Below are 16,669 nucleotides of genomic sequence, written 5' to 3' on the forward strand. Positions count from 1 at the left end.
CCCTGCCTACACACACATTGATCTGGTTCTCCAAATCCCTTGATTTGGAGATCTCTGGTGGACTGACTTTCTGAAAATAAAATATAACCTGGATAAACAGCAGACAGAGAAGATGATGTTAAGACTACATCTTTCTCATCTATGTGAAGAATACACCTTTCTGGTCTTACCAGGGACAATCTGTATATTTTTAATCAAGTATTTTTTTAAAAATCTCTGTTATTCAACTCTTCCCTCTTTCAAAACATTAGGAATGTTTTCCAGAAGCAATCATCTCTATATTTCTTCAAGGAAGGCTCCCATTTTGGGCACCTATAATTTGGGAAACATTCTATAGAAGATATAGAAATAAATGAGACATGGCTTCTGACCTTAAGATTCTTAATAGAGCTACTTAAAGTAAAATAAATATAAGGCAGTATTAGAGAAGTGATCAGAGACCAAAGCATGCACTGTTAAAGTATTGAAGTGGGAGCTATTGTTTCTGGCTGTGAAGATTAGGAAAGAATTATCATAGGTAAGACATTTATGAACAAGATTTCAGTTACTAGGGCAGGACAGGGAAGAAAAATAATTTACCAGATTTAGAGAATAGCAAAAAGAATATATTATTGAATTTTGTGTCCATCTTTTGGACAACTTTTCAGAGTCATGTATTTTTCATAGTCTATTTCACTACTACTTTTTAAGTAGATTGTCTCACTTATTCCTCATAGCTTCTTTGGAAATTAGATATCTTTATTCCCATTTTGTAAAGTGAAAGCTCCATTTGTCCTTAAGTAAATTGTCAATTACCTACTAGTATGACTAATTAACTATAAGATTAGTTGTCAAAATCAAATCTTCTTCTTCCAAAATCCATTCTTTCAAAAGTTACACTGCCACCAGAAATTAAGAACTTTCAAGATGGACTATTTGAGTTATTTGCTGATTGACTGTGAAGGTAAAGTTCACTAGGGCATTGAATGCAGAAGTGGTCACTAAAGTGTAGATGGCATGGATGAGAAAATCTTTTTTGCTTCCCTCTATACATCTAAAATTCATTTTGAAAAGCAAATATAATTGTGTTCTATAGATCTTTTATTTTTGTCATGCTCAATATTTTTATCACACAATGAATACCAACAGTCCACAAAATAAGTAAAAAAAAATGGAACATTGTAAGAACCCCAAAACTCCCTTCATGCAACAACCTGATTGCTTTTTATTCTCACTTTCCTCAAAATGTAATCGCTGTCTTGATTGTTAGGGTAATCACTTTCTTGCTTTCCATTATTAGATTTACCATATAAGCATGAATCCCTAAACAGTACATATTAATTTTGTCTTTTAGAAATAATTTATATAATAAAATTATAGATCATGTGTTTTTTAATGTTCATTTTGGTCACTCATCATTATATTTATAAGATTTATCCATGATGTATATAGTTGCATTTCCTTCATTGTCATCGATCTCTGGTGTTCTATTAATTGTATAAATCCTAATTTACTTATCTGTTCTATTTTTTTCAGATTTATTGAGGTATATCCATTCTACTCTTGGTTTATATAGGAATTGCTTTATATTAGTTACTTAGTGACTAAGAACAATGCTGTTGTGAGTATTTCCATACATGTCTTTAGGTAAATTTATGAATGCATTTTGTTGGATATATAACCAGAAGGTAGACTGATGCGTGATAGAGTATAACTATTTTCAATGATAATGGATGATTGAAATCTCTTTTCTGAAGTGTTTATAACAATTGAATCTCTTGCCAGCAGTTCTCACTGCTTTGCAGCTTCACCAACACTTGGTATTAGTAGACATTTTAATTTTGGATCTTCTGATTGATATCTAGTTTTATCTCTTGGCGTTCTCTCATTTAATTCACAATATCTTCATTACTAATGAGGTGGAACATCATATTCTTTATGCTGATTACACTCTATTCACATTTTCTTCCTAAAATCCATCTCTGCCTTTTTTGTCCTGTCTAGGCTAGTAGGAGTTTGACTCCTATGGACTTCAGCTCTGTACATTTATTGTATTTAAATATCTCGTCAAATTTTGCTAATAATAGACATTAGCAGAAATTAGAAATGGCTGTGGAACAAGAAATTAGTTATTTCCCCCACTGGTATTGCCAGTGATCTGTGGTTACATCTCCTATTGAATGGCTTCTCTTCTAAGCTTCATGGTCTTTTCATGGTCTGGTAACAGTCACCTTCGCTCTTATCCTGTCAGGTCAGGTTGGTAATGACTTCTTGATTTTTAGTCTTGACCATTTTTACCATCCCTATTTGCTTTCTACTGGAGCCCAGTAGATGCAGTCATTGGTATTAGGACTACCCCAGGAGATAGACCTTTAGAGTAGATTACTTAACGATTTGAAGAGTGTACTCATATCTCCTCATTGGGTAGAATGAGAAACCTTGTAATTTTTGCAGATGTGGTGACACTACTTTTGATGGTGACTTTTTTGTGTAACTGTTGGCTATTTGTCTTCTTTGGAAAAAAATGCCTATTCAGGTACTTCGCCCATTTGTTTAATTTTTTTTTAAAGACTGTGTTGTATGATTTTCATGTATATTTTGGATATGAACTATTGGATAGATAGTTTGTAAATCTTTTCTCGCATTCCATAGGTTGCCTTTTAATTTTGTTGATTACTTCCTTTGCTGAACAGAACTTTTTGTTTAGTGTAGTCCTACTTATCTATTTTTGCTTTTGGTGTCAAATCTAAAAAATCATTGTCAAGACTGATGTTAAAGAGCTTATCCCTTATATTTTTTTCAATAATTTTAATTTTTCAGGCCTTATCTACAAGCTTTTAATCCATTTTTAGTTTATTTTTATGTATGGTATAAGATTAGAGTCTGGTTTCATTCTCATGCATGTGGCAGTCCAGTTTTCCCCATCTCATTTATTGAAGGGGCTACCCTTTTCCCATTGTATATTTATGTGTCTGTTGAAAATTAATTGACTATTGTATATGGATATTCTGTTCCATTGATCTATGTGTCTTTTATGCGGATACCATACTGCTTTCATTGTGTAAGCCTATGTTAATACTCTTTTTAGCTGTCACACTTTAGGATAGTTAACTCTTCTATTGTAAAAACTATATTTTTTGATGTGGGAAGTCAGGGACATCTGACTTCCCACATCAAAAAAAAAAAATAGTTTTTATTATGATTAACACTAGATTACTTCTGTTAGATGGTGTGAACGTCTTTTAACATATATTCCCTTTTTATCATTAATGATTTTAAAGAGCAATAAATGAAAATGCAAAATAAAGCTGATTTTTGCTTATCTGAAACATTTTTAAAGGTAATTTATTAAAACTTCAACTATTTCTGAATCTGCTACATTTAGTAGCAAAAGAGTTACTCATGCCTCCTGCCGTTCAAGGCCAAAATATAGTCGTCTAGTCTAATCTTTTTCGAGATGGATTCTATTTTAAAGGATGAATATAATATCTTTTAGTACACTATTTAAAAAATGGTTGGCATGTGCCCAATGTAAGCATATGTAAACATTCTTAAACTTTAAAAGTGGTCATACTTCTTATAATCAGGTCGTCACTATATATTTTTAAAACGACTAATTGCTTAAAATTAATCAAGCAAATTATTGGGCATAAAAATCAATAATCAAATAAAGTAAAACTAAAACAACAACAATAACTAAAACTATCAACAGAAATATGAGTACAATTCTTTTTTGTATAATTTGTACTTTCATATGCCTGTGTCTTATGTCTCTGGCCATTCATAATTTTTAATATTTCATTGAAAAGTATTAGACTTATCTACTTATCATAGCTTGATAATCAATAAAATGCTAAGGTTTTTTTTAGTATAATTAGAGTTGTAATATTATCACGGTAATAATGGAAGTAATTTGACTTTTATACCTAAGCTCTAGTACTGTTTACAAGAAATGAAATGATGCCAAACATAGCAATGATTTTGCCATGTTTTAAAATAATATCTTCTTAATGAATTAATACTTTGAATTTAAGACAGAATTTTATCAACTAAATAAAGGTTCATGTGACAAAAATTTCTTATTGTAGAACATATCCTTATCGCTATTGTAAAGGAGAGGTTTTATAAACAAAATATGCAGGAATAAAGAGTATATTGACAATAAATATAGCAATAGGTATTTCTCACTATTTCTGACTATTCTAGTCAAGTAGATATTTAAGGACAAAGCAAAGAATTAAAATTGAGTGTGTAGTATTTAAATTACAATATACTATATACTACCAAGGATGTCAAAATCTATCTTTACTGGACACTAATGAATGGAGTCAATGTGAGCCAGTAATGTTATGTAGAACTTAGAAGAGCAAACAGTTTAAAAGTCAGAATAAGGCTCTAGAATTCTGGGGGAGAGGGATTTAATTAGTTATGAGACAAAATAAGTGAGAGCCATATTGCCAGATTAAATGTATATTTTAGTTAATAAGGTTCAGGTATAGATATGAAAAGGAAAAATACTTAGTAAGGGAACTGTCAAACAGTTTGGAACCAGAAAAGGCATGTTTTAGTTTTAACTCCATAAAAAGTGACTTTAGGGAAAAATGTCTTTAATATTCCTGTACTTCATTTTCTCCACTTATCACTAGAAATAAAACTTCCACCCTGAATAATTAATTGTCTTGATTGAAGATTAAATTAGATAATGCACATGAAAGTGCCTTGTAAACCACAATGTGCTACATACAGGTTTTACCATTATTAAGAAACACTTGCTACTGTGTTATTCCTAGGCTGCATAACAGGGTTCTCAGTTTAAATATTACTCACCAACTATGGATAAAGGCACTATTATGCTAAACCATGATAGCTAATTACATAAATTTATTCAACCATGAAATTAACTTGTTAATTCATAAAGGAACTGATTTTTTATGTGTGTTCTTGCAAATGAATACATCTGTGTAAATAGTGACCTTCAAAGGATATTTCATTTTCTTTCTTTCTTTATTCTGTTTCTAATAAAATAATATCTTCAGACATAACTCTCTTTACCACTTGTGAACACAATAAGATTTATCTAATTTCACACCTGTGGTCAAGGGCAGTACCAATGAAACAAGACACTATTAATGCACATCATAAATAAAGGATATAAATGTTGCTTCTGTGGGTTGAATACTTATTTAAATTGCTAGTATTAAACCATTAAAAAGAGATATATTAAAAGAGACATTATGGACTGTGGTGCTCTTTTTAAACTAATGTATTCTCTTGAATCTGTCTTCAAGGGTCAATGTCATAAAGATACTAATAATTTCATAAAGCTTAAAATTCTAGGGGTCACTCAGCATGTTTTTTTAGAGTGTCCTAAGTGGAATCATGTCCCATTTTCTCGCAGTGAGAACCCACTTCATAATACATTTTGATTTTGCTTTCTTTCCTTTAGTTACTATTTTAGTCTCCACTGAATTATGTTTATATAAATCAGTTCCCAAGACACATAATTTGCATGAAAGCATTTGTCCAAGTCTTACGTTTTTGGGAGATCCCAGGCTAAGAGAGTGGGGAAAATGGCCACAGAAAGCAGCCCCTGGCATGGGATTCTTGATCTGGATCTTCCATCATCTGTGATAAGGACTCTGTTGCTGAAAAGTGGGAAGGTGACAGTCCCTGACTTGTGGCAGTATTGAAAGTCTCAATAGTTTGTAGAACATATTACTAAGAATCATTGTGGTAGATTGGAATCTTCTGCAGGTAAAGTTTGAAACCAGCTTCTGTCATATTGGTGGCACTTAAACATTATTGGGCAGTGGTGTTTTTAAGGACTGTGATGTTGTCTGGCTTTTGTTAGAAGCCTTTAGCAAAAGAAAATGGCCAGCTAATATTAGTCAAGCCACATTGCAACAATCAGAAAGTAAGACAGTGTATAATCAGGACTTTATTTTTGCAATTGCAAGGAAAATGGATGAAGGTCTGGCCCAGTTTGTGGTTGTAATGTTAGCATAACCCTAGAAGAGACAAAAGGCATGGTATCTCTGTGGGTCTTCTGGGCCATATTCAATGCTCCAAATAGAGAAGGAATATGACTTTAAGACTTAGAATGTAGACATTTGGTAAAGTTTTTACAACCTAGTTTCTTCTGGACTTTCAAGCTATAGGTGCAGTGTCCTCTAATTAGATGAGACAAGTGCCTCTGCCTTATAGACTGCAAGAACCGCACTTGAGATAAGCAGGTTCCACAAGACTGGCACCATCCCTAATGTTTCCCTCCAGACCAATAACTAGAATCATTTTGCAGCATATCTTGAAAGTGGGGAGTAGTACAGTCCTTACATTTTAGGAAATAGTATACTCACTGACAAAGTTAATTGAATCTATAGTTTTCTTATGTATTGGCAGGAATAGGAGAACACTTCTGAAGAAACCTTGGGATTACTGAAACAGATAGTAGAATATAAAAGGCTGGATAGGGGAGAATTTAACAACATAGTGGTTAAGTCATCTAATTTTTATGTATACTTTTCACGTATACTTTTTAGTGTATAATGTTTATATATTGGTCTACCATACCAATTACATAGTAATAGAAAATTAAGGAAGACTTTACTTGAACTTGGTTTACAATTTTTAAAAGATGAGAATTTTAAATGTAATGCCATTTAAATAAAACATATGCAAATTCAAGTATGTGAAATTTTTCTCAGATTAAAGGGGAACTTCTTCAATTTTTGAAGGAATAGTCCTTCTCCACCCTGGAGAATTCATATCGATGTGAGAAAAACTACGAAAACTGATAAAATTTAACTAGAACTTTAGGATATTGTAGATATTGCTGAAATGATTTTTTTCCATCTCTAACATATGTTGCATTTATCTTTATAAGTTTTGGCTCAAAGAAGAGAAAATGAATACCGTAAAGAGATCTACATTTTAGTTTAAAAATCAATGTTAATTTGAACAAGTATCATTCTCTCACTGTAGAATTTTGATTTGAAGAAAGTATTTTAATTTGTTTTCTTCTTTAGAGATTTATTCCTCTTAGGATTTTTTTTCTTTTTCTTTTTCTCTTTCTTTCTTTTTCTCCTCTCTCTCTCTCCCTCTCTCTCCCTCTCTCTCCCTCCTTCTCTCTCTTCCTTCTTCCCCCACCCTCCCTATTCCTATCCCTATCCTCTTTCTTCTTCCTTCCCTCCCTCTCTTCCACTTTTCCTTCCTTCTTCCTTTCCTCTCTCCTTCTTCAGATCTCTCTTGTTCAGAATATTACAATGTTTCATGCTAATACTGAAACACAGTTGTTTGGATTAGATCCGTTTTACTCAAGGAGATGCTTTTATCTTCCACAATTTTTTCACATTTTAATCTGTTTCTTGATTGCTGCAATGCTCTTCAGGTCCAGTGGAAATTTTTTTTTTCTACTCTTTTGATACCTGTGTCTAAAATACAAATTAGTATACTTCAACAATGCTCCCAAATTAACAATCATCTATAGAATGCCCAGAATCAGTTGTTAATTTTCAGTTTATGTCTGTTACTTCCTGTCTCTGTACTGTCTAGCTGCAGGTGATGAAAATATGTAGCATGTACGGCGGATTTCTCCTGCTTTCTGGTTGAATGACTATAATGCTGGTCAGCATACTAAGGAGGCTGTTAACATCACTAATTGCTTAAGACAGATATTTCTTCCATCTTGGCATGCCAGGGGGCAGTGCATGTGTGTCTTCATGAATACTAAGCAAAAGCTGTACCTCCCTAAACCCTGATGATTCTTTACATAGATTTTTTTTTTGATAGATTATAGGCTGATAACACATACCATGCGGTAGTATTCCAAAAACATTAGTAGTTATCACTTTATAATGAATTAAAACTCTTTGTCTCTGGATATTTTTACTTTCATTTAGACAATAGAATTTTGAGCAAAGAATTGTTTTTATTTTAAAAATTTAGAAAAAAATGATACAGTAAAAAATCACATGTTTTTAAAGCCAACAAAGAGCTGGGGATTCAAAAAATATATAAAGGTTAAATTCCAAATTCAGAAGATACTCTTAAGCAAACCGTGATGATAAAGATTAAAAAGAAACACTAATTAAGTTCTGAATCAGGAATAGTACTAGCAGCAGCATTAGTTTATTTAGCATGGAGAAAGGATAATTAAATGCTGTAAATACTCAAGCGATGGGAAATGAAAACAATCAAAAAGGAAGCATTGTCTATATTACCGATACACTTAGAATGAAATGGAAAGTATATCAGCTGGGGTTTCAAAAGCCTATCTCAGTAACACAGAATATTCATATATTGTATTTTTTTTGTGCTAGAATGGTTTCTCTGTTATATTTCCTAACTTCAAAAAGAAACAAATTAAAGAGTGATGTTTTTGTGACTCTAGACTCCATTTTCAGCATATATGTAAAACAGAGCATTAAGTAGTTTGAAACGAATTAAGATTACTGAAATTCTCATCCAGTTTGAACATTAATGTTTACGTATCATATGTGATGTAGTGCATGATGTGTTCTCTCAAAATACATAGCAATATATAGAAATTTCAAATAACTGCACAAAATAGATACTATCTATAATATCTAGCAGGATAGAAATTAATGTGTCTATTTTTTGTCTTTTAAAATATTGAGTAGATGACCCTGGCCATTAGATATAAGTACTGTGAGGGATCCTGTCAGAATACAAATGAAATATGAAAGTCTGAAACCTTTAGAAAATTTAAATATCTTTTTGTTTGAAATGATCAGAGAAAATTATTTCTCTCACTTAAAAATTAATCTTAAACATTCAGGAAACATTCAGGTTTAATATAAGCTCTATTTTGAAACAGCATAGGGATTTTTCACACAATTTAATATCTCATAATGTAGTTAGAAAATACTGCCCACTTGTTCATTTGGTTAAAATCAAAGTCAACCCTCAAAACCACTCTAATTTAAAATACTTAATGAAACTAAATAATCATGGTGAAATACTTGATGCTAGAGTAATATATTGTCACAACTTATTTTAGCTTCTGTCAATTAAGTAAGTAAGCACTTCACATAATTGCCCTCCCTGATACAGTATTGCCACATCACATATTGTTCCTAAGGCTTTAAAATATTTACAATTAGGGAGCATTATTTCTGTCTTTTTCCAGAACAGTTACAGAGAGGAAGTAGATTAAATGACTGTGCAGCTCTCTGGGTAGAATCACCATGCTCTTCTGTCCCTTCTTCTGTAAAAATCATGTGGATAAGTAAGCAAATCTGTAAGGTACCCTATATGTCATTCTGATCCAGAGTTCAAAATATCAGAATTGTTTGCAAATTACCCTCTTTAGTTGCTACTTTGATCTTCACCATTGGTTTCATACTGTAGACTCGTAGTTGAATTTCCCAGATGGAATTCACAGGACATAATTGGGTTAGCTTCATTAATGTCAGTATCTACTGATACTTTAATGTTTACTTCATACTCTCTACTTGCATTTTATGTTTCCCATTCATTGCTTGCCCCAAATTTTTATAGAGTCTTTAGATTCTGCATTAAGATTATAAAAAATGTATTTTATATATAGTTACTTTCAACCTATTATAAGATGCCACAGTATGTCACTCAGGATTAAATGAAATGATTGTCAACATTGCCTTAAATTAATTTATGAAAAATATGATTATCTTTCTGAATATTTGACTGTCATCTCTAATGTTGAGAAATGTTTTATAGATAATGCAGTTAATAGATTTAGTCTAATGTTTTGCAGCTTATGATACTGCAGCTATAGTGTGATCTTCAAGGTTTTGCTGAATTTCACTCTTTTATTAATACTGAAGTTCTTGCTATTTCAACTAGTCTAAATTTTCCTGCAGTTTTCCTATTACCTTGACTCTAACTCAGTGGCCAATTTTATTTTGTGATGAGGCTTTTTAGTTTTCTGTTTTTCAGAATCATTGGAATTTTTGAATTATAGAACAAATATCATATTGAGATTTTTCTCATCTTTGCTAACTGTAGTCTTTGAAGGCACTGAAAAGATTGTTTATACATATAAATTCACAGGTATTTCTTTGCTCATATAAATGAAATGTATCAAAACAACCTACTGATTAATTCTCTTTGTTATTTTAATTTGCCTTAAGCATATCTCTTCACTACTTCACAATATTTTTTCATTCAAATTTAAATATATTCTTTTGTTTCAATATTATTTGACATTATAATGACACCAGTTGTCTGATAAAATTTAACTCTGTTTTCAATATTCTGAAATCCAAGTAGCTTAAGTCATGTCACTGCCATAGGCGCAATGTCTAGGTTTGAGAACCAAAGTGAGCTTTCTCATTTTCAGGGATTCAAATGCAGTTAGTGAACACACATACACTGCAGCAGGGATGTCTTAAACATATTGTGTTTGGACTAAATAATGGACAGTTTTTAAATAGATGATTCAAAACAAAATCATGACTTTTCTCCTAAATACTTTAATAACTTTTAATTATATTTTAAAGAACAAAATGGGATGTTAATAAGAATAAAACCTTTAAGGTGCAGTATAATAAGTATAGTAAAATGTTTGTGAATGTGTGTATCTATAGTGTGTGTGAGTAGTTTGTCTGCGTGTATGTATGTATGTACATATAAAGAAAACATCTGGAAGGAGATATTCAGGTACCAGCAAGATTACCTTTGAGCGTCAGGATTATGGGTAAAATTTATTTTTTCTTTTTACATTCTGGTATTTTTCTACATTTCCAAATGAACATGTGTTACTTCCATATGGAAAAAAAAATAATTTTAAAATAATCAGCTTTTAAAAATAAAAATTTAAACATGTAAGTAGTTTTTTCTATTTTAAATGTTGAATTTGAATTGTGATATTTGGATTGATTCTATCTTTTCCCAAACTATCATTGAGGAAAATAGGCATTGACCTTTTCTTCTTATTCAAGTCTTATTTTCATCTAAGTTTTGTAGTTTTCTTTTTGTTAAAATAAATGTTCTAAAACCAAGCTATAGATTAAAGCACGTTTTGTTTGTTTTTACAAAAAAATCGCAATAAAAAATAAATTTGACTATAAATTTTAAGACTTTTGCACATCTAAATGTATAAAATGATTCAGCAAATGTATAAAACTTATGTATAAGGAATCTATTGTTTGTAATAGAAAAATTTGAAATGAAACTGCTACATAAAACTTTAATTTTCTTCACCTAAGAATCATGACAAAGTAACAATGGAAACACAAAGATGTATGTTTGATAACTTTTATTACTAACATTGACATGAAAGTTTAAAAATTAGAAACAATCCAAGTGTCCGTAATTATGAAACATGATAAACATTTATGATACATCTATTTAATGATATACAACTCAACTTTAATGATATACTACTCAAAATTAATGAGGTAATACCATATGTATTGATGCAAAACAATGCCTGTGATTACCATGTGGGGGGGGAAGTGAACTGTGGAGAATTAACTAGTGAGCCCATTTTGTTATTAAAATATGCTCACAAACATAAAAGTTTTCAGAAAGAGAAAAAAGGAGAGGTGAAAGGTGAGGGAAGAGAAGTGAAGAAAGAAGTTAGAAAGAGAAGAGATAGGAGGAGACTGATGTGGAGAAGTGAGGATGAGTGGAGTTAAAGCAAAGTGGACTATAGTTCAGAAGAGTGGAGAAACAGACTATTTGGATGGACTAAAATGTTATGAGTGGATTTGAAAAAGAAGTATTTTCATTTTTACCTTTACATGATTTTAGTAATATTTAAGAATTCTACAAAATAAATATGATAAAATGTAGTTTTTTAAATCATAAAGTAAAAAGACCACTCATAGAGAAAAAAATGTACCAAATGTAACAAAAGGTTTAACTTTAACATAAAAAAAAACAACTTTCAAAATCAATTTGGCATTACAAATGAAAGCACAAATAGACTTTCACAGAAAATAAAAATAGCTAAAAACATGGGAACATTTGTCCCACAGGAGGAATGACAGGAAGGTGAATTAAAACATTGATTAGTTTTTTTTTTATCTTTAATAGTACCAAAAAAAAAAAAATCTTTGGAATATACTATAAGTGGTGATAAAAATTTTCATACACTTCTTTTTTAAAGGTAATTTTGTGATACATATCAAAATTTACAAATTATGTCATTTGCTCTAATAATTTCTCATCTATAAATGTATTTTAAGGATGCTCTAAGAAATGTGAGCTATTTATTTACAGTATTGTTTGTCAGATATTTTAATAAGGCATACATTTTCTATAAGATTATATTGTTTAAATAATAGTAGTTTTAGAGAAATTATTCAACCAGAGATTTTTTTGAAAAATATCAAATAGTGTGGCGGAAGTCTAAAAGAAAATTCAAATAAGAAAATAGAATAAATATTTTAAGTTGCAAGTTTCCTATAAAGATTCTGTGTGTGTGTGTGTGTGTGTGTGTGTGTGTGTGCGCGTGTGTGCGTGTATGTTTAGGGGACTTCGAGATGCCCTTTTCTTTATTATTAAAAATAATTATAATAAAAAATATTTTACAAATAGCTTTTCAAATAGATCATTTCATTGCAAATTCTGTTTTATCCTTGTTGATATTAATAATAATGTAGTACTTTTATAAATTATGTTAACTAAAATTTATATAAGAAAAGTACTTCTGAACTACACTCTTCTGCTGATAATCAACCATTGGATAAAAACACTCCATTGTTCTATAACACAAGGGGCAGCAAGGCACAGTGATTGAGAACTGGTAGCCAAACTGATTGGGTCCAGACTCCTTCTACTAATTAGTAGCTGTTGAGCCTTGACCAAGTTATTTTACCTCTGTCTCAGTTTCTTAAACTGTACAATGGAAGATATAATTATGTCCACAAGATTGTTTTGAGAATTGCAAGTATTAATACATTTAATAGCAGCTCGAGCAGTGACATACAATTATTAAGCACTAAATTCATTGTTTTTATTAAACATTGTTATTATTATTAAACATTATTGATTCATGAATAATTGTACTAGGCAAAAGTCAATTACTGTTTCTACTCAAAATATGTTAATTATTTAAATTTAAATGAGAGCTCTGAGCTAGTAAAAGTATTGAATTCTACTTAAAAGACAATTCTTTGAAATGATTTCTAATCAATTCCAATTTCCCCCTGACTTAAAGGAAACTTAGAGATATTTTATGTGCAAACATTTGCCCAAATAGAATACATCGAATAGTTTGACAAAGATAGTTACCTGGGCCTAGTTCTTAAGTCATCTTAGTTTTCTAAAATCATTGTTCAATAACAAACCACCAACTAGATAATATATTATTACTCCTGTAGAAAAAAATGTATGAGTAAAATATCAAACAGTGCTACAATTTTTATTCAGTATTTCATTAAAGCTATTTTATTTCAGATCTATATTCATGTACAATATATACATTTACATATGTTTCTATATAGTTATATACTCTAGAAGACCTGTAAATCTATATCTACATAATATTTTCATATATGAAATCTATACCTATATACATACATATACTACAATTCGTGTATGCATCATGGGAATTTTTGTTTTAAAAAGATTAATGTCAATTCTGGTGCTTTCTTCTTTAACCTGAAGTTGGGAATAATTTTTTCATAGAACCAGTGGATAGCACATGCTGGATGGATTGGAGGATGCAGGTGCATAAATTGTGCTCACGTGTTGTAGATGAGGATCCAAACATGCATGCTTGATTAATGATGCATAGCTATGGAAATATGTCTGCAGAGCAAAAGGGTCTCAGCATCTGCTCTGTCCACTGTAGCTCTCAGTAATTAAAAACATTTACTGTGTTACAAAATGTCATCAATTTGCTGCTGCTCTGCTTCAGGCCCAGCTGTCCAGTCATGGCAAAGAATATGAGGTTAAATACCTCTAATAATAAGAAATTTCAGTAGCAATGTAGCATAGTTCCTACCAATATGGAAAAGAGCTTATGGGGATTGGAGTTTGATTTTGTGTTTTAATTTCAAGGCACAATTAAAATATTTGGCAAAATGTCTTACACTCAAGCCTATTTAAGAAATAAAAGCAATTCATGATTTTTTCCCTTTCATGCTGCTATTGTTCTCCACTGTGACATATTCTAGCAGCATGAGTTGATAAAATCTTGCCAAGGCATTTTGATATAACTCTCCTTTGCCAATAAACTTAGCCAGATTCAGGAAAAAAAAAATGTGTTGTTATTTTTCAGTTCTACATTGCAAGAAGTATTTATTTTTTATTTGCCTATGACACATTACCAATTTAGAATCTAAACTCGTGAGAATGAAAAATACTAACAAAAATAAAGAAATAAAAGTAACATTTACATATGTAAGAGCTATTATTATACCACACATGAAGCAAATAGTTTTCAAAGCTTTTCCTTCACTGAGGAAGTAGAACAGTAATATTTGCAGAAATGATTTGGTGAAAGTACAAATTATGTCACAATCTGAAAAGTATGTATCAGGTACCTGGACAATTAGGAAAAACAGGCTTTGAGCAACAAAACTGGTTTTTGAAGATAGTTACTCATGTGTAACCGGTTGAATGTCTTGGAGTTTTTAATTTTCAGCTTGTCCTACGGCAACCTTCAATAGGTGCTATCAAATTGTGGACACTTTTATTCTTTATGATTCTTCAGGGGTGTTGTAAAACTAAGACTTTCTCTGTTGTTTGTTTGTTTTGTTTTATGGACATAGAATATCCCAGAAAGAAATTACTTGTTTCCAGGTTATCTTCCTTCTCAGTGGTAATAATGTTAACAGTTGACACTATCATATGCCAGGGATGTATATATTTTATTTAATGCTCACGAGAATACTATGACGTAGATACTATTATCACCTCTTTAAAAATGAGGACACTGAAAAAAAAAGAAAGAAAGAAAATATATATGGTGATGCTGAAACAGAGAGAGTTTAAATAATTTTCCCAGTTAACAAATTAGTGGCATGTTGGGGATTCAAGTCCAGTGTATCTAGCTCCCCACTCTGTGTGCTCTTAACCACTCTGCTCTTCCAAGTGTAAGCATTGCCAGAAAGTAGGGGTTCTGTACTGCTAAAGGTAGCAGGAAAGGAGATCGTCAACCAAAGAAAGGACCCAGCTGATCTCAGCACATCATGGTCTTCACACAATTTTTTAGGGTGCAGTAGAAGAGATTATTCACGTACAATTTAGATTGGTGTAGTTGTAATTATAGGCATAATATAAACTTTATTCAATTTCAGTTATACCATAATAAGAAATATTGTTTAACTCAAATAAACTTTTGTTTGCAGAAGGATAAAAATAATCTAGATTTGGTTAAAGAAAATATCATGCATTTATTTAATATATTAAATGATATTAAATTTATACTTAATATAAATTTCATTTAGAAATAATAAAATATTAAAGATTTATATTTCTTTATGAAATGCCTGTGATATTATGACCATTTCTTGATTTATGATTACCTATGGATATCCAATATTTTAAATATATGCATATTTAAAATAGCACAGTATAATTTTTAGTAATCATGTATACAATGCATAATCAACTTACTATAAATGAACACTATTTTCGTTGTCTTTATTTTTTTTGACTATAGTAAGGCAATAAATATATATGACTTTAAGAAAAGATGAATCAAATTAACTTTATTTGCATATAAAAATATATTTTAATCTAAGAGAAAATTATCCCGAAATGAGTTGATTAAATAATTATTCTTGTAGTTAATTAAAAAAATCAAAATGAACATTATCATTAGTTTTTTTTCTCTGTTCTCTTCATTAAATGTATAGGGAAGTTTTTTTAGGGGGTAGAGGACATTTGGGCCAAGGTGAGCTAAGTTTTGTATATATGTATTTTCCAGTTTAGTCACAGTCCTGAAAAATAAAATGAAATAGTATTAGAAATAATCTAATAAAATCATGAAAATCCAGTGAAAACATAGTCTAAATATCAGTTATTGGATACAAAACTAAAGATTTCAAAATTTCTTCTAAATTATAACTTTTATTCAATTATTACAATGTAGTAATTTGTGGAATTTTTTGTTTTAAAAAGTAATTCAGGCTACGGCCAAGCTACCCTGAACAAGCCTGGTCCTATCTGATCTCGGAAGGTAAGCAAGGTCAGGCCCGGTTAGTACTTGGATGGGGGACCACCCAGGAAGACCAGATGCTGTAGATGTAAAAAATTAAAAATAAATAAATAAATAAAGGATTGTAAGCTGACAAGGTCCTTGCAATCTGTAAGGTCAACCAAGGGTTGCCTCGCCTAAAAAAAAAATCATAATTCTACAGATAATCACAAATAATGGAACAAAGGCAGTCTAGATCATACTGAAAATAAAATGAAATAGTTTCATTGCAGGTATCTTAATATAATATTTTCCAAAAGCAGTTCAATACATTAAAGAATTACATATCACAGGGGGAAAGATTGTTTTTATTTTATTTATTTTATTTTATTTTTAATTTAATTTTTATTTATTTTTTGAAATGACTTTTTAAAATATGGTACTGGACAATTAAAATGGGAAAATAGGAATAACAAAATACTCTTACATGAAAAACTTTGTTCTGTACCCAACATCTTTAAAAAATAGCAGATGGACTGAAGAGATACATGAACGTAGATATTAGAAGAAATACAGGTGAATGTTAGGCTAATATTT

The 16,669-nt window shown here is 30.7% G+C and overlaps 1 pseudogene; it reads left to right on the top strand.

Annotated features, from left to right (window-relative positions):
• Positions 1 to 16,063: 16,063 nt before the first annotated feature.
• LOC120617197 (uncharacterized) lies at positions 16,064 to 16,182 on the top strand (annotated as a pseudogene).
• The last annotated feature ends 487 nt before the right edge of the window (positions 16,183 to 16,669 follow it).

This window comes from Pteropus medius, unplaced genomic scaffold, assembly GCF_902729225.1.
Source record: "Pteropus medius unplaced genomic scaffold, Ma_sr-lr_union100, whole genome shotgun sequence".
NCBI classification, from domain to species: domain Eukaryota; kingdom Metazoa; phylum Chordata; class Mammalia; order Chiroptera; family Pteropodidae; genus Pteropus; species Pteropus medius.